This window comes from Herpailurus yagouaroundi, unplaced genomic scaffold (assembly GCF_014898765.1).
Source record: "Herpailurus yagouaroundi ecotype Mexico unplaced genomic scaffold, PumYag 213, whole genome shotgun sequence".
Classification (NCBI taxonomy): domain Eukaryota; kingdom Metazoa; phylum Chordata; class Mammalia; order Carnivora; family Felidae; genus Herpailurus; species Herpailurus yagouaroundi.
Genome location: NW_024412444.1, coordinates 7,775,220 through 7,788,317, shown reverse-complemented (window position 1 = coordinate 7,788,317; position 13,098 = coordinate 7,775,220). Strand labels below are relative to the sequence as shown.

Sequence of the window (13,098 nt, the reverse complement as noted above, 5' to 3'; positions counted from 1 at the left end):
GAGGTAAGTTACCTGCTTTATTATCTACGAACTGAAAGGGCCAATGTGCCTTCTAAAACTAAAGTTTTATATAATTCAAACAACACGTGTGTATATTTCTGATACCCTACGTTAGCTAGTGGGTTAGAATGCAACTTGTGCCAATGCACAGTGTCAGATTTTGTTCTCAAGGGTCTGAAAGAAAAAAAGGGAAAAAAGCATGGGGAACCAAAACAAGACATTCCCAAAATAGAAAGGGAGCATATTGAAGCTGCATGTATATACAAATAAAGAGAGGAGCGCAGAAATATTTCCTAAAGCATTCCACCAAATGCTTCCAGGAATAGGAACGGGATGAGAACACCAAATAAAAGAAATCATGAACCTGAAAAGTCATATACAGTACTATGAGGCCTCCAGAATCCTGTCTCCTGGCAGAAACAAGAGGCTTTTGACACGAGGGCATGAGATGAAGACTATAGATCACTTTCCTCATTTATAAAATAAAGGAGTTAAATTAGATGGTTTTTAAGGTCCTTCCAGCCCTCACTCATTAGCTCCTTTAATCCATGTGGCCCCTGCACCTAAAGAGGATGGGCATATGAAGATGCTCAAAAAATATTTGCTTAATTAATGAAATAGTACAACCTTACCAATAAGAAAAGGGCCTTTACAACAATGGGTCCTGGCCTATGGCCTACAAAAAACAAATTAGGAGGGAAACCTTATCTAAACAGCTTCACATCTAGTGCTCCTCCTAGCTGACTGATGGTAGAATGAAAATAACCCTGGACTAGGAAATGAATCGCTTGGGTCTAGTCTCATCTCTGACACAAACCAACCCTATGACCTTGGGTAAACTGCTTTACCACCTGGTCCAGTTTCCTCATCTCTAAAAGAAAGGTATTATAAAGCTAAATATAGCTAACATTTGTGGAACTTTTACTATATGCCAGGAACTGTTCCAAGATCTTTGCCTTAAATTTAAATGATCTCAAAGGTTTTTGCAGCCCTAACATTTAGTCTCTGACTACAGAGGAAACATGGTATAATGGAAAAATTCCAAATTCTGTACTCAGAAACGTTGGGTTCGCTCACTTTGTTAGGCGGGGTCTTTTTCTTTACTTTTTTAATTATTTTTAATGTTTATTTATTTTTGAGACAGAGCATGAGTGGGGGAGGGGCAGAGAAGGAGGGAGACACAGAATCCAAAGTGGGCTCCAGGCTCTGAGCTGTGGGCACAGAACCCTACCTGGAAGTCAGACTCACAAACTAGGAGACCATGACCTGAGGTGAAGTCAGACACTTAACCAACTAAGCCACCCAGCACCACCACCCCCACCCCCAGCATCTCAGGTGCGGCCTTTTTCTGAGCAGAGCCTATCAAGGAGACTGGGTCACAATCCCAGTACTTCTATTCACTAGCTGAGTTAATTTGGACAATTTGCTTAACTTTAATTGCTTTACTAAAACTTTTAGTTTTCTTATATGTGAAATGCATATAAAATGGTTATCTCATACAGCATTTGAGAGAATTAAACTATAATAACTAAAGGTAATAAATATAAATAAACATACATTACTTTTTATTACTAGGTGTGTCATGTGGACAAATAATCTTCTCAAGATTTTTCCTCATCTACAGATGGCAGTTACGGTGTTACAAAAAGAAGTAATAGGAACACTCTAAATTATCCAGTGTTAGCTGTGTTTGAAAGCATGCATATTCCCTAACACTTGGAAAAGCACATACAATACTCCCCTAATACTTGTAACAGCATATACAATCAATGACGACGACACCTACAAAAGACATCTTTACTAGCTATATCTCTCCAGTACCCAACAACTGCTTTCCTAAACAATTCTCTCTAGTCCCAGCTCCAAGCAGGTGGACACACAGGCTGCCAGCCAAGAACGCAGTGCCACCTGGATGTTGTAGTTCCGAGTCAAAGGCCCAAGCCACAGAACGGCTGGAAGTGAGACTTCAACTCCCAGGAGACACCTCGCCGCACCACATGGCACGCTGGGAGATAGAGTACCAGCCCGCCGGGAAACAGAGGGCAGGACTCCAACTCCCAGACGCCTGCGCTACTCAGGCCGCCGGCAGTAACATGGAGCCTGAGAGGGAGAGTTCAGGCACACCCGGCTTAACAGGTGCGAATAGGAGTCGCTTTCGGTAGTCCCAGGCCCAGCATAGGTCAGGGCCTTTCTACAACAACCACTGAGCTCATTTTTCTACTGGTCCCCGGCACATTTCTTGAGGGATTCGAAATAATAAAGCAGTAAATCTGCAAGTGGCAGACTTCCACAAGCAAGACCTCTCTTAGCTTTCGGCTCCAGCCAGCATCCTTGGGCCACTTGGGTAAGGATCTTTAAGCTCTTTTTTCCCAAATAAAGCACTGTGAGTGGCTGATCCAAGGTCATATAACAGAAGAATCTGATCCTAGAGAGTCGCCTCCAACTCCAGTTCCACTAACCAGCCTCCCCCCCCCCCCCCCCCACGTTTTAAATCCCCGCGTATTTTTGTATAAAAAACTACATTAATCCATAAAATAGTCCAAACGAGTCCTCATGAGTTCCCCCACCATAAAGCCAGTGCTTTGTGTTTTTAAAATGTCAAATGTAAGATTCCCTCCCAAAATACTACCTTCCCTCTACCTACTTAGCTCCTTTCTTGGGCACGTGTTCGGCCCCCTCCCTTTGCGGATCCCAAAGCCGGGTGATTAACACAGTTTTGTTGGGGCAGCGATTTCTGCTACTTGCCTATGACCTTGGAAAACCCTCAAAAAGCGGCTAGTACCAATTACACCGCCAGGTTGGGGTGCCAGGGTATCCCTGGAGCCGCTGGTGTGGCCCATGCCTTAGTTTACCCCTTTGTGCAGCGAATGAGGGGCGGGTTAGGGTTAGGGCTGGTGCTCAGAATGGGGCCTGAAAAGGTTCAAGGGGTAGGAGCGTCCTCCGGACAGGCAACCTCCCCTGCCTCAAGGAGCTGTGCGAGCCAGACCCCGTCCCACTGGACTGAGGGAGTAAGGACCAGACACGAGTGGAAACCCAGACCCGCACCCCAGAAACACTCTTCGACTGGGGCTTGTCCCCTGCCCCTACCTTCCAAGATCTTGGCAGCTGGGAAGTGAAAGGCAGAGGGAGGGAGCGCGGGGCAGAAGCAGCGCCTGGGCGTTTGCCCACTGGGGTGGCCACCTGAGAGACCCGGTAACCGGAGGGCAAAAAGTCTCCGGACTAGACGGAGCGTAGAGGGGACTACAATTCCCAGAGGGCACCGCGGCGGGGGCGGGACCTAAGATGGCCGCTAGTCTGGACAGACGCAAGGGCCAATAGGCGTAAAGTATGATCCTGAACTGGGCCAATCAGAAGCCATAATGTCACTAACCCTGATTCAGGGGTAGGAAACGTTGTTTTCAAGACAGCAACTGAGGTGAGAATCGCTCTGGAAAGGGATTTTTGTCATAAACTGCACAAGCCTCCTTTTTCTCCAAGTGACAAATAAGACTCTTCAGGTTATTCTGCTTTTTTTCCCTCCTACTTCCTTTCTTCCTTTTAACTACCCCCCCCCCCCGGCTGGATTTACTTTCACTTCCTCTACTCACTCTGGATCGTTCTTGATTACTTAAGCCTTCTTTTCCTCATGTTTCTCTCACCACACCGGCTCGCAGACCTTCACTTGATCCATCTTAAGACTACACTCCGCCTTCCCTGAAATCCTAACCAAAATTGTACCGCAAACTCCCTTGTCTCTTCCTTTCTACCATTTTTGTGCTGTTTTTCTTTTTAGCACTTTTCCTTCCCAGTGCTGTGTGTAATTCATTTATCTTTTTTATCGTCTTGTCCCCTATAGTGGAAGATCTAAGCAGATGACGATTTTTGTTCTGCTCACGGCAATATTTTTGGCACCTAGAAGTATATATAGTAGTAGGTACTCAGTAAATATACTTTGAATAACTGAATGAAATCTAGAGTAGTCTTTATTTTCTATTCTCCCTTTCTTTGGTGCAGATTTATTAAATCCATCTTGAACCACCATGGGACCCTTGTGCTTGCTCCCTTTTCTAATTCAAAATCATTCTCTCAATATAGTCTAGGATGTTGGAGAAATCACTGAGTCAGATGCAATTCCTAACTTCAAGATGTTCCTGGTCTAGAGGAGTATGAAAAGTAAAATGAATTTTGCAATAAATGCAATTGCAAATTGCAGAACAGCTAAATAATTGCATAAGGTCGTGCAGCTCATGTACAGGGACTAGAATCTTGTCCTTCAGACTCTCGATATTACACACTATGCTCCTTATAGCAACCTCCCTTATTCAGGACTGCCTACTTCCCTTCTCTTTCCTCCCATTTCTAGTGCCAAGGAAGAACATATGTTTGCCAGTCACCTTTTACATTTAAGGAAAAACAAAGAGCAATTACACTTGGACAAACACCCAGATATGTCCCTACTTTGTCTGACACCATTTCCTTTTTTTTTTTTTTTTTTTTTTTTCCTCACTTGTTTCTTTGGCCTGCTTCATTACATGCAGGTGATTACACCAAGTCTTAGATCTCTCATCCTTTCTGATGTTTGAACCTCATGGAGAGTACCAAGGTGTCCTACAAAATGTCCTGGTGTGAAATACTGATGTCCTAGGAAGCTTGGCTCTCAGAGAATGTCACTGTGGATTATGGTCAATTTACAGGTCATCACACAAACACCATGGCCACATAGAATATTAGAGAATTGTGAATAACTAAATGAAATTGGAGACAATCACAGATGAACCAGAAATGTGATCAATATGTATAGAGACTAATTTTGTACGTAGAAATTATAACCCCTGTTCAGGCTTCCTAGCCTAATCTTCTGTCAATTTGGGGTTGTTTGCTGTGATACAACAGTTCTTTCTAGCTGTTATGAGCACAGACTCAGCTCAGCAATACCAACCTTTCTCAGGCTGACTGGAATGAGAGGTTTCAACACATGTGTCGGCAGCCAGACTAAATGTGGAAGGAATCATTGAACCATGTGAAAACGGAAAGCTCAACAACTAGACTCTTCTGAGAAAGTATCAACCTATTATCGCTGCATCTTCTACTTGGCAATCAAAAGGCAAATGTCATGAATATACTCAGGATTTAAACAGTGGTATCTAATGATTATGAAACCATTGTTAGGCAGCCTAGTATGAACATATTATGTACTGTTTCAACTGTGAGCTATGCTGTTTGCTGGGCTCAAGGTCAGCCATGACCTTCAGCAATATATACATACATAAAGAGCATTAACACATGGCACTTGCCGTGGACCCAGGACATCAAAGTGCCAAGACAATCAGTGGGGATGACTGTCTGATCTGCAACTTGATTAACAATCGCCAGGAGATGGTATCTTAGCTTGAGTTCTCCCAGAAGTATATCCTGAGACAGGTATTCAAGTGCAAGTCGGTAATTGCAGGAAACACCAGTAGAATAGAAAAGTGAAATAGGGAAGGGAAGACAGACAAAAAAGCATGTTACTACAAAGGGTGATTGAGCTTAATTCTCCTGAGGAACTATACGAAACAATGTGAAACACATGCCATAGACTGAGCTATCCCACCAGAGGACAAAAGAACTATGTTGTTTAAATACTAACTCCCATCAGTCAGTAATTGGAGTCTGTTTTCAGAGGCAGTTAAGTCCCTGGTTCTTCGGGCATGCTATATGAGAGGGCAGAGTTGCCTCAATGTCCAGAGAAAGCCAGGAAGCCAGGTGCTGCCATTGAAGTCAGGCTGGTGTATCCTGAAATGGCAAGGGAATAGGGGGTACTGGCAGGGCACCAAGAGGATCTGCTACAGGTGGCTTTGTGTCACCATAAGCTCATATTGCTGACACTAGCAGAATAAGAATAATTCAAAACTTACATACCAAAAACAAAACAAAAAGCAATCTATCACCTTGTATATTTCATCATGTGAACAATTAATATAGACAGTACTTTCTAAATTCTCACTAACACACACAAAAAAACAAAATCTAGAGCAACAAAAGCCTCTCGCCCTGGGAACTCTGGGGCTTTGAGGCTTCAGTGGGACTGGGGTTTAGTGAAAGGGAAGGAAGGAGATTGAGAAAAGGGGGAAAGGGAATTGAAAGAAATATTCCTGAAGACAATATGTTATTCATTTTGCGATATTGCAGAAACACATATAAAGGGCTCGGGATCTTTGCAAAATTAACACTAAGTACACAGACTGTGGTCTTTAGACCAAGAAGACAGTTTTGTGAAAGACCTCTATGCATGGTCCATTGTAGCACTTCTTCACAGCAAATAGCTTTACTTGAAGTTACAGTCACCATTTATTTGTCTTTCTGTTTATCATTGATCTCCTCCAAATAAAATGTAAGCTCCCTGAATGCATGAAATTTCCTTATGTCTTACTCAATAGTAGACACTCAATAAATACAAAGTAAATAGGGAAAGTGCTAGAAGGGTCCAACATTATACCAATCATTACACTGTGCCAAGCCATGAAGTAAAGAGACAAAAGTGACCCTACAATAACCTCCCATTATCACAAAGCTTGAGACCATCCTAACATGTGGAAAGCCTGGTGGTCATATACTCTTCCACTTAAGTCAAACACTCCTCCCAACAGCATCCTCTTCAAGCACACAGGACCCACAAGAAAATCCTTACCATAGAAATAGAATTTCAAAAGTAGAAAGGCATTTGAGGTCAAAGAGTTCAACTCTCTGCATAATTCATCTCAGCCGTATGTTATAGGTCATAATCCAGAACTTGGGGATATTTGGAAAAATCATCTCCAATAAGAAAATATTGTATTAGGAAAAAATGATGCATTGTTTCTGTAACACAAATCATACAAAGGTTGGGAAACTCAGCTGTACCCAGATGCTCACGTCTCCTTCACAAATTTCTCAGCCCATAATCATTTAGCTTTTTGGCTGTTATTGGAGAAATCTGGTTGTTAATAAGAACCATCTTGTGATGTGCTGAAAATTCTGTAAATTTTTTCCTTATCTTTTTTTTTACCCTCCCCTCTTATTTATCCCTTTGTTGTTCTGTGTTAAATATATTCCTTGGGTGGATTTGTTCATCAGATATTTAGAGATCGGTCTATTCCCTATAGTTAGTGAACATATGCATGCTGTCTCCTTTTAACTATGCCTCATAAATAATCACACTTAATCCTTCTTACTGCCATCTTTTGCAATCATCTTCCAGTTACCTAGAACATAAGGTGCATAAAACTAAGCTCAGTGTCCAAGCTGTGATCTCACTAGGGTGGCTCAAAGATAAGCTCTGATTTTTCCTCACTCTCTTTCAAGAAATTATGCCTCTAAACACATTATGCCTAGTTTCACTGCAGCTTTAAAGGCATCCCATCATTCTTGGGCGGGGGGGGGGGGGGAGGGAGAAACGCTTTTTAAAAGCATTTCCTAAAAATTAAAACGTATATTTCTTTCATAGAGGACTTAGTGCAGGGTGGGATGCAGCTTCAGCTCAGTTTTTCATGTATGGAGGGTTCCTCTGGGCCAGCCACTGTGCAATGGGCTGGGATTCACCAGTGAATCAGACACAGACCCTGATATTGCACTGGAACAGAGACCATAAGCAAATAAACTAGTGAACAAATCTATGTGATGCTTTAGAAGTCGATGCCAGAATGAGTCAATTCTACCTATAGAGGAGGAGAAGGGGAGTTCTAGGTAGAGGTAACAGCATGTGGAAAGTGCCAGAGCTCGGACAAGGTAGAGTCATTGGTCCACAATCCAGAGTGGAAGTAAGGCAGTGGGGAAAGCAGCTGGAGGAGTCCCAAGAGCCAGTTCATGATGATTTCACAAGCACACTTCTTAGTTTGCCAAAGAGCAACTGAGAGCCTTGTAACTATCAAACAAATTACTTAACTTTGAGGCAAATAGAAAAATGCATTCAACAAATATTTACTGAGCACCTACCAATGGCAGGCATTGTTCTAGTTATTAGGGGATGCAACAGTAAATAAGTCATAAAAAATCCGTACCTTCATGGAACTTCCGGTAGAGAAGACCGTACATTGGTACACAAATTTATAATGTATGGTAGGATGATGAGAAATGCTAAGGAAAAAATGCAGAGTGGGGGGCTAGAAGATGATGGGTGGTCTTCTGTTAGCTAGGATGGTCAGGAAGGCCCTTTGAAGAGATATCATTTGAACAAAGATCTCAGTGAAGCATGGGGGCCTCAGTGAAGTGAGGAGGTCTATGGAAGAATGTTCCAGGGAGAGGGAACAGTATGTGCAAAGTCCTTAAGATAAGAACAGGCTTGACATGGTGGAAGAATAGCAAGGCGGTCCACGTGGCTGGAGAAGAGTCAATGAGAGGAAGAGCCGTACAAGAGGAGGTAAAAGGTAATCAGGGGTCAGAGCATGTAGGCCACAGTAAACCTTAAGGGAAAATAATAAGCTATTCCATAACTGTACTTGCCAGATGGTGTATATAGTATGATCTATTTGTGTAATCATTAAAGGATTGTGTTACACATATAATTACCAAGGTCCATAATCACTCATCCAAAACTTTTGGGACAGGTGTGTTTTGGAAATTAATCTTACCGTTTTTAGAAAAGGTAAGATGTTGGGGCACCTGGGTGGCTCGGTCAGTTAAGGGTCAGACTTAACTCAGGGTCAGCTCAGGTCATGATCTCACAGTTCGTGGGTTCCAGCCCCGTGCCGGGCTCTGTGCTGACAGCTCAGAACCTGGAACCTGCTCCGGATTCTGTGTCTTTCTCTCTCTCTGCCCCTCCCCCGCTCACACTCTGTGTGTGTCTCTCTCTCTCTCAAAAAATGAATAAACGTTAAAAAAAAAAAAAAGAAAAAGTAACATATGCCTACATTATATCTCTAGTGTCTACCACTCCTACAGCCGCCTTAGAACAGGACCCTGTCATCAAACATTGACATTTGTGCAACAAAACATACATGGGATAATCAAATGCTATAAATAGGCCAGACTTCTGGTTTTCAAAATTTTTGGATTTTGACATTGCAAATGAGAGATTGTGGACCTACCTGCACCTCTGGTAGGAAATTGGGAGCATTAAAATAGTTGTGAACGATGGTTGGGGAAAGGAGATGGCGTGGCTGTGGCAAGAGTATCTTTTATTCGACTTTATACAGTTCTGAACTTCTGACCAATATTTTTTTTTTTTGCCATGTATTAGTTATGGCATTGAAATAACACTAGTTTAAATTAAAAAAATAAAATAAATGTGGACTGTAATGATTTTATTCTTGTAGTCTTTGGGTGGTCAACAAGATGGATTGTATTAAGGGAAAATATTTTAAGCAAAAAAAGTAATGGAAAAGATTTTGAGTGTGCATTACAAAACTGCCTCTGAGTTTGAATGCTTTAGTCATGACACTCAACTTTTTCTGTGTCCTCTGTATGCTTTTCAGATTTTCGTTTTTTAAATATCTTTTGTGGATTGGAGAAAGTCATAGTATCGAGATGACTTTTTTAAGGAATAGGAAAATTCATTTCTAAAATTCAGTATAAAATATATTTTTTAAATTTATGGCAAATCACATTCCCTAATGTTCCAAAAAGGTTCTTCTGTTTTCTTATAGAACACAGTCCATTCTCTGGACTTATAGTTGTTTCTGTTTTGTTTCATTTTGTTTTTAAAACGAATCTGTGGGGTTTTTGTCTGTTTTGATAACAGGATGTCATGCTTGTGGTAAATACTTGCCTGAAAGAGATTTATAATGTGCAAGCCCCTAAAATATTTAGACATTCTAAAATTGTAATTTGCCAACCTCCCTATTTCCTACCACTCTCCCCCAACAAAAATTCGGAGAGATGTATTTAACAGATGCCGTGTTCTGTGGTGGATGTTATTGGCTATGTGGCTGAAAACTGTAATTAGCCATGCCTCACTGATTCATACATGAATCGTTTTGAGGTTTATTATTCCACCAGAATGTTAATGAACATGAATACAAAATACTCTGAGAGATTTTCTTTTTATCTTGGTAAAGTACATATGGTGAGGGAAAAATAATCGTTTAAAATAATTAATGAAAAACTACTTCATTTATAACTAGGTCCTTGATTTTTTGAGTAGTAAATAAGACTCTAATTTATTGGAGCCTCGTGTCCAAAAAACAAACAGTAACACATTTCAATTAATAAAGCTTCAGGACCCCTACCAGGTAAATTTTAATCAAACCCAGGAGTCCTAACTTTTCTGACCTTGCCTCTAGTTTCCAGCTAAGAATCAAGCTGACGAAGATGCTCCCGTGTGTTTGAAAACAGAATGGGCATGAAACCAACATTCACAGTTCAGGTGTCATTTATGAGTAGTGTTCTCTTATGAACCTAGTTGGAAATAAAAGCAATTTAGGGGAAATGATATTTCAGCACTGCCTTAATCTAGCAGGGATTTTCTTCATGAGAAAATTAAACCAAACACACCCTGGAAGTATGACTTAACTGGGCCAGCGTCTGCATTTAGGGTCACCAAAGCATACTGTAAATGGAAATCAGATTGCTTTAGAATCCAAGAACAAACTCTACTTTTGACCTTTAGAAAGCTCATGATGTATATGCCCGCAAAATAAACAAAATAATTTCAAAGTAAATTCGTTGAGTGCACCTGACCTTTGAAACAGAGCAGATGATGTTAATCAGATTTGTACAACTTTAATCTAGCTCAGCTTCCATCTCTCCATGTAGTTTTTAAATATCATAAAGAAGAGTCTCACAACAGGGAATCTTTCAAATCGGAATAGATTTAGAAATGGAACAGAATGTATGACCTTGCCCCAAACAATGAAGTATAACTAGGACATGTAAGCAAGCAACCATTATGACTATAACCCAATATACATGCTCCTGAGGAAAAGTGATTTTTTTTCGAAATATTAACTTAAGCATATGGTAGTCAACTTCTCAATATTACAGTAAAATATGGTTTGAGTCCTGATACAGTGGAAGGCACCTTGGAGGAAACTTTGAGTCGAAAATGAGCTGCATATTATAAAAAGATGGTCCATCTGACCACTGCATCTGTTTTTATCCAGCCATAACATTTCTGCATTTTGGATCTTTGAATGTTTGAGCCATGGCCTTTTTTGAGTAGCCTGTTAAGTAACTCGGTAGAAACATGCTTTCCTCCCCAGCATCACCTCCTTTGGGTAACCAATCCTGACCCCATCCCGCAGTAATCCTTCTCATTCTGAGTGGCTCTGATGGAGCTGACCACATTGGTTCCTTCCACCAAAAGGTAAGGTGATGGGAGAGGCGTGGGGGGTGCAGAGGGTGGTTCACAGAAAACAAGCTGGACAGAAGCACTCCAAGCCACTCGGCCACATGATTGGTTCAGGGATGGGCACGCGCCCCAAGCTGAGCCATTCTTTTCAGGTGTTCTGTGAGAGAGACTGAAGGAGGTGGTCCCTCCTCGTCTATGATAACAAGCTATAATGATAGCTATGTGGGGCTGCTGGCTACCCTGCCCACCTAGGAATTAGGTCAAACAGGGGCAAGCAGAGCTGAGAGATGAAAAGAGGAAAAGTCCCAGCAGTCATTGCATTACAGAATCCAATTTTGCCTAAAGCCACCCCTTAGATTTGCCAGTTCAATGAGCCTTTTCTCATTTAAGTTTCTTTGAATTAGGGTTTTGTTACTTGCAGCCAAAAGAGTCATGGCTAATTCATAAAGTTCAGTGGACAGATACACTCTTAAACTACCCAGAATAGGAAAGCGAAATGAAAGGGCTTATTCAGTTGTAACTTAGGGATTCTCAGAACTAGAGCCACACTGGTCTCTGCTCTACCTGGCACCAAAACTATGCATGAAGCATACTCCAGTCACTTGAGGATCTGGAGATGCTTAGCCTGGAAAAGAGAAGGCAGGATATGCCTGCTGGCTCAACCCTGGGAAGGTCTATTTTGTGAAAAAGGGGTAGGCTGCGTTCTGTAGAGTTAAAACTCAGACCAACAAGTGCTTGTCATTCAGAGAAATATCCTATACAATGTGATGGATAACTTTTCTAACAATGAAAGCCATCCTAGTAGGCATCCTGTGACCCTCTCCCAGCAACATCACTTTTGCTGAGTGAGAGGTTAGACGAAATGACATCTGAGATGCCATCCAACTCTGTGATTCCTTGATTCAGTCAAAGTACGGTCACGATGATGATATTTGTAATTTATCATAAATCACCTCAACCTTTCAACAAATCACAGATCAATACAAATCAATCATACAAAAGGAGGCACAGAGGATGGAAGTGTCAGAAAAGATTTCCTAGAGCAGATACCACTTGCACTGCTTTAACTATGAACGCAACTTGGTCTATACCCCACCATGTGTAACAACACTGCATTCAATTCTAATTCTTTTTTTTATGTGTGTGTGTGCATGTGTGTGTGTGTGTGTGTGTGTTTGAGAGAGAAAGCACGAGCAGGGGGACAGAGGGGAACAGAGGATCCAAGGTAGGCTCCATGCTGACAGCAGAAAGTCCAATGTGGGGGCTCAAATTCATGAACCGTGAAATCATGACCTGAGCTGAAGTCAGACGCTTAATCAACTGAGGCACCCCTCAATTCTAGCTCTTTAGAAAAACTATTTTCTCTTTAATATCTTTAAATTTTTTTTTCCAACGTTTATTTATTTTTGGCACAGAGAGAGACAGAGCATGAACAGGGGAGGGTCAGAGAGAGAGGGAGACACAGAATCAGAAACAGGCTCCAGGCTCTGAGCCATCTGCCCAGAGCCCGACGCGGGGCTCGAACTCAGGGGCCGCGAGATCGTGACCTGGCTGAAGTCAGACGCTTAACCGACTGCGCCACCCAGGCGCCCCTCTTTAATATCTTTAAATAACGTCTTTAAAAATACGTAAATACCTATATAATGACAATATAATAAAGTGTACTATAAGCAAATAAACATTTTATGCCCCTTGAATGCTTTTATAGGTATGTAGCTAGTAAGCATTAACACAGCAGTGTATACCAGACGCTCTCAGCCAATGAATGCGAGTCCTCCATTATTGCACACAATCATTCACCTCTGCATTGAGAGTGTTCTATACAACAGTTGACCTTTGAACCACGCAGGGGTGAGGTGCACCAACCCCCTGTA

General features: G+C 41.7%; 1 protein-coding gene across 3 annotated transcripts in view; it reads right to left on the bottom strand.

Moving 5' to 3' along the window:
* Positions 1-3,244, bottom strand: part of FHIT (fragile histidine triad diadenosine triphosphatase) — a 1,437,020-nt gene extending 1,433,776 nt beyond the window's left edge. For 2 of the 3 annotated variants that reach the window (XM_040454579.1, XM_040454577.1), the window contains exon 1: positions 3,088-3,243. The gene's annotated coding sequence lies outside the window, so the exon portion shown is untranslated. Of the gene's footprint in view, positions 1-3,087 lie in introns of all 3 variants that reach the window. The other variant, XM_040454580.1, reaches the window with a different exon arrangement.
* Between the last annotated feature and the right edge of the window lie 9,854 nt (positions 3,245-13,098).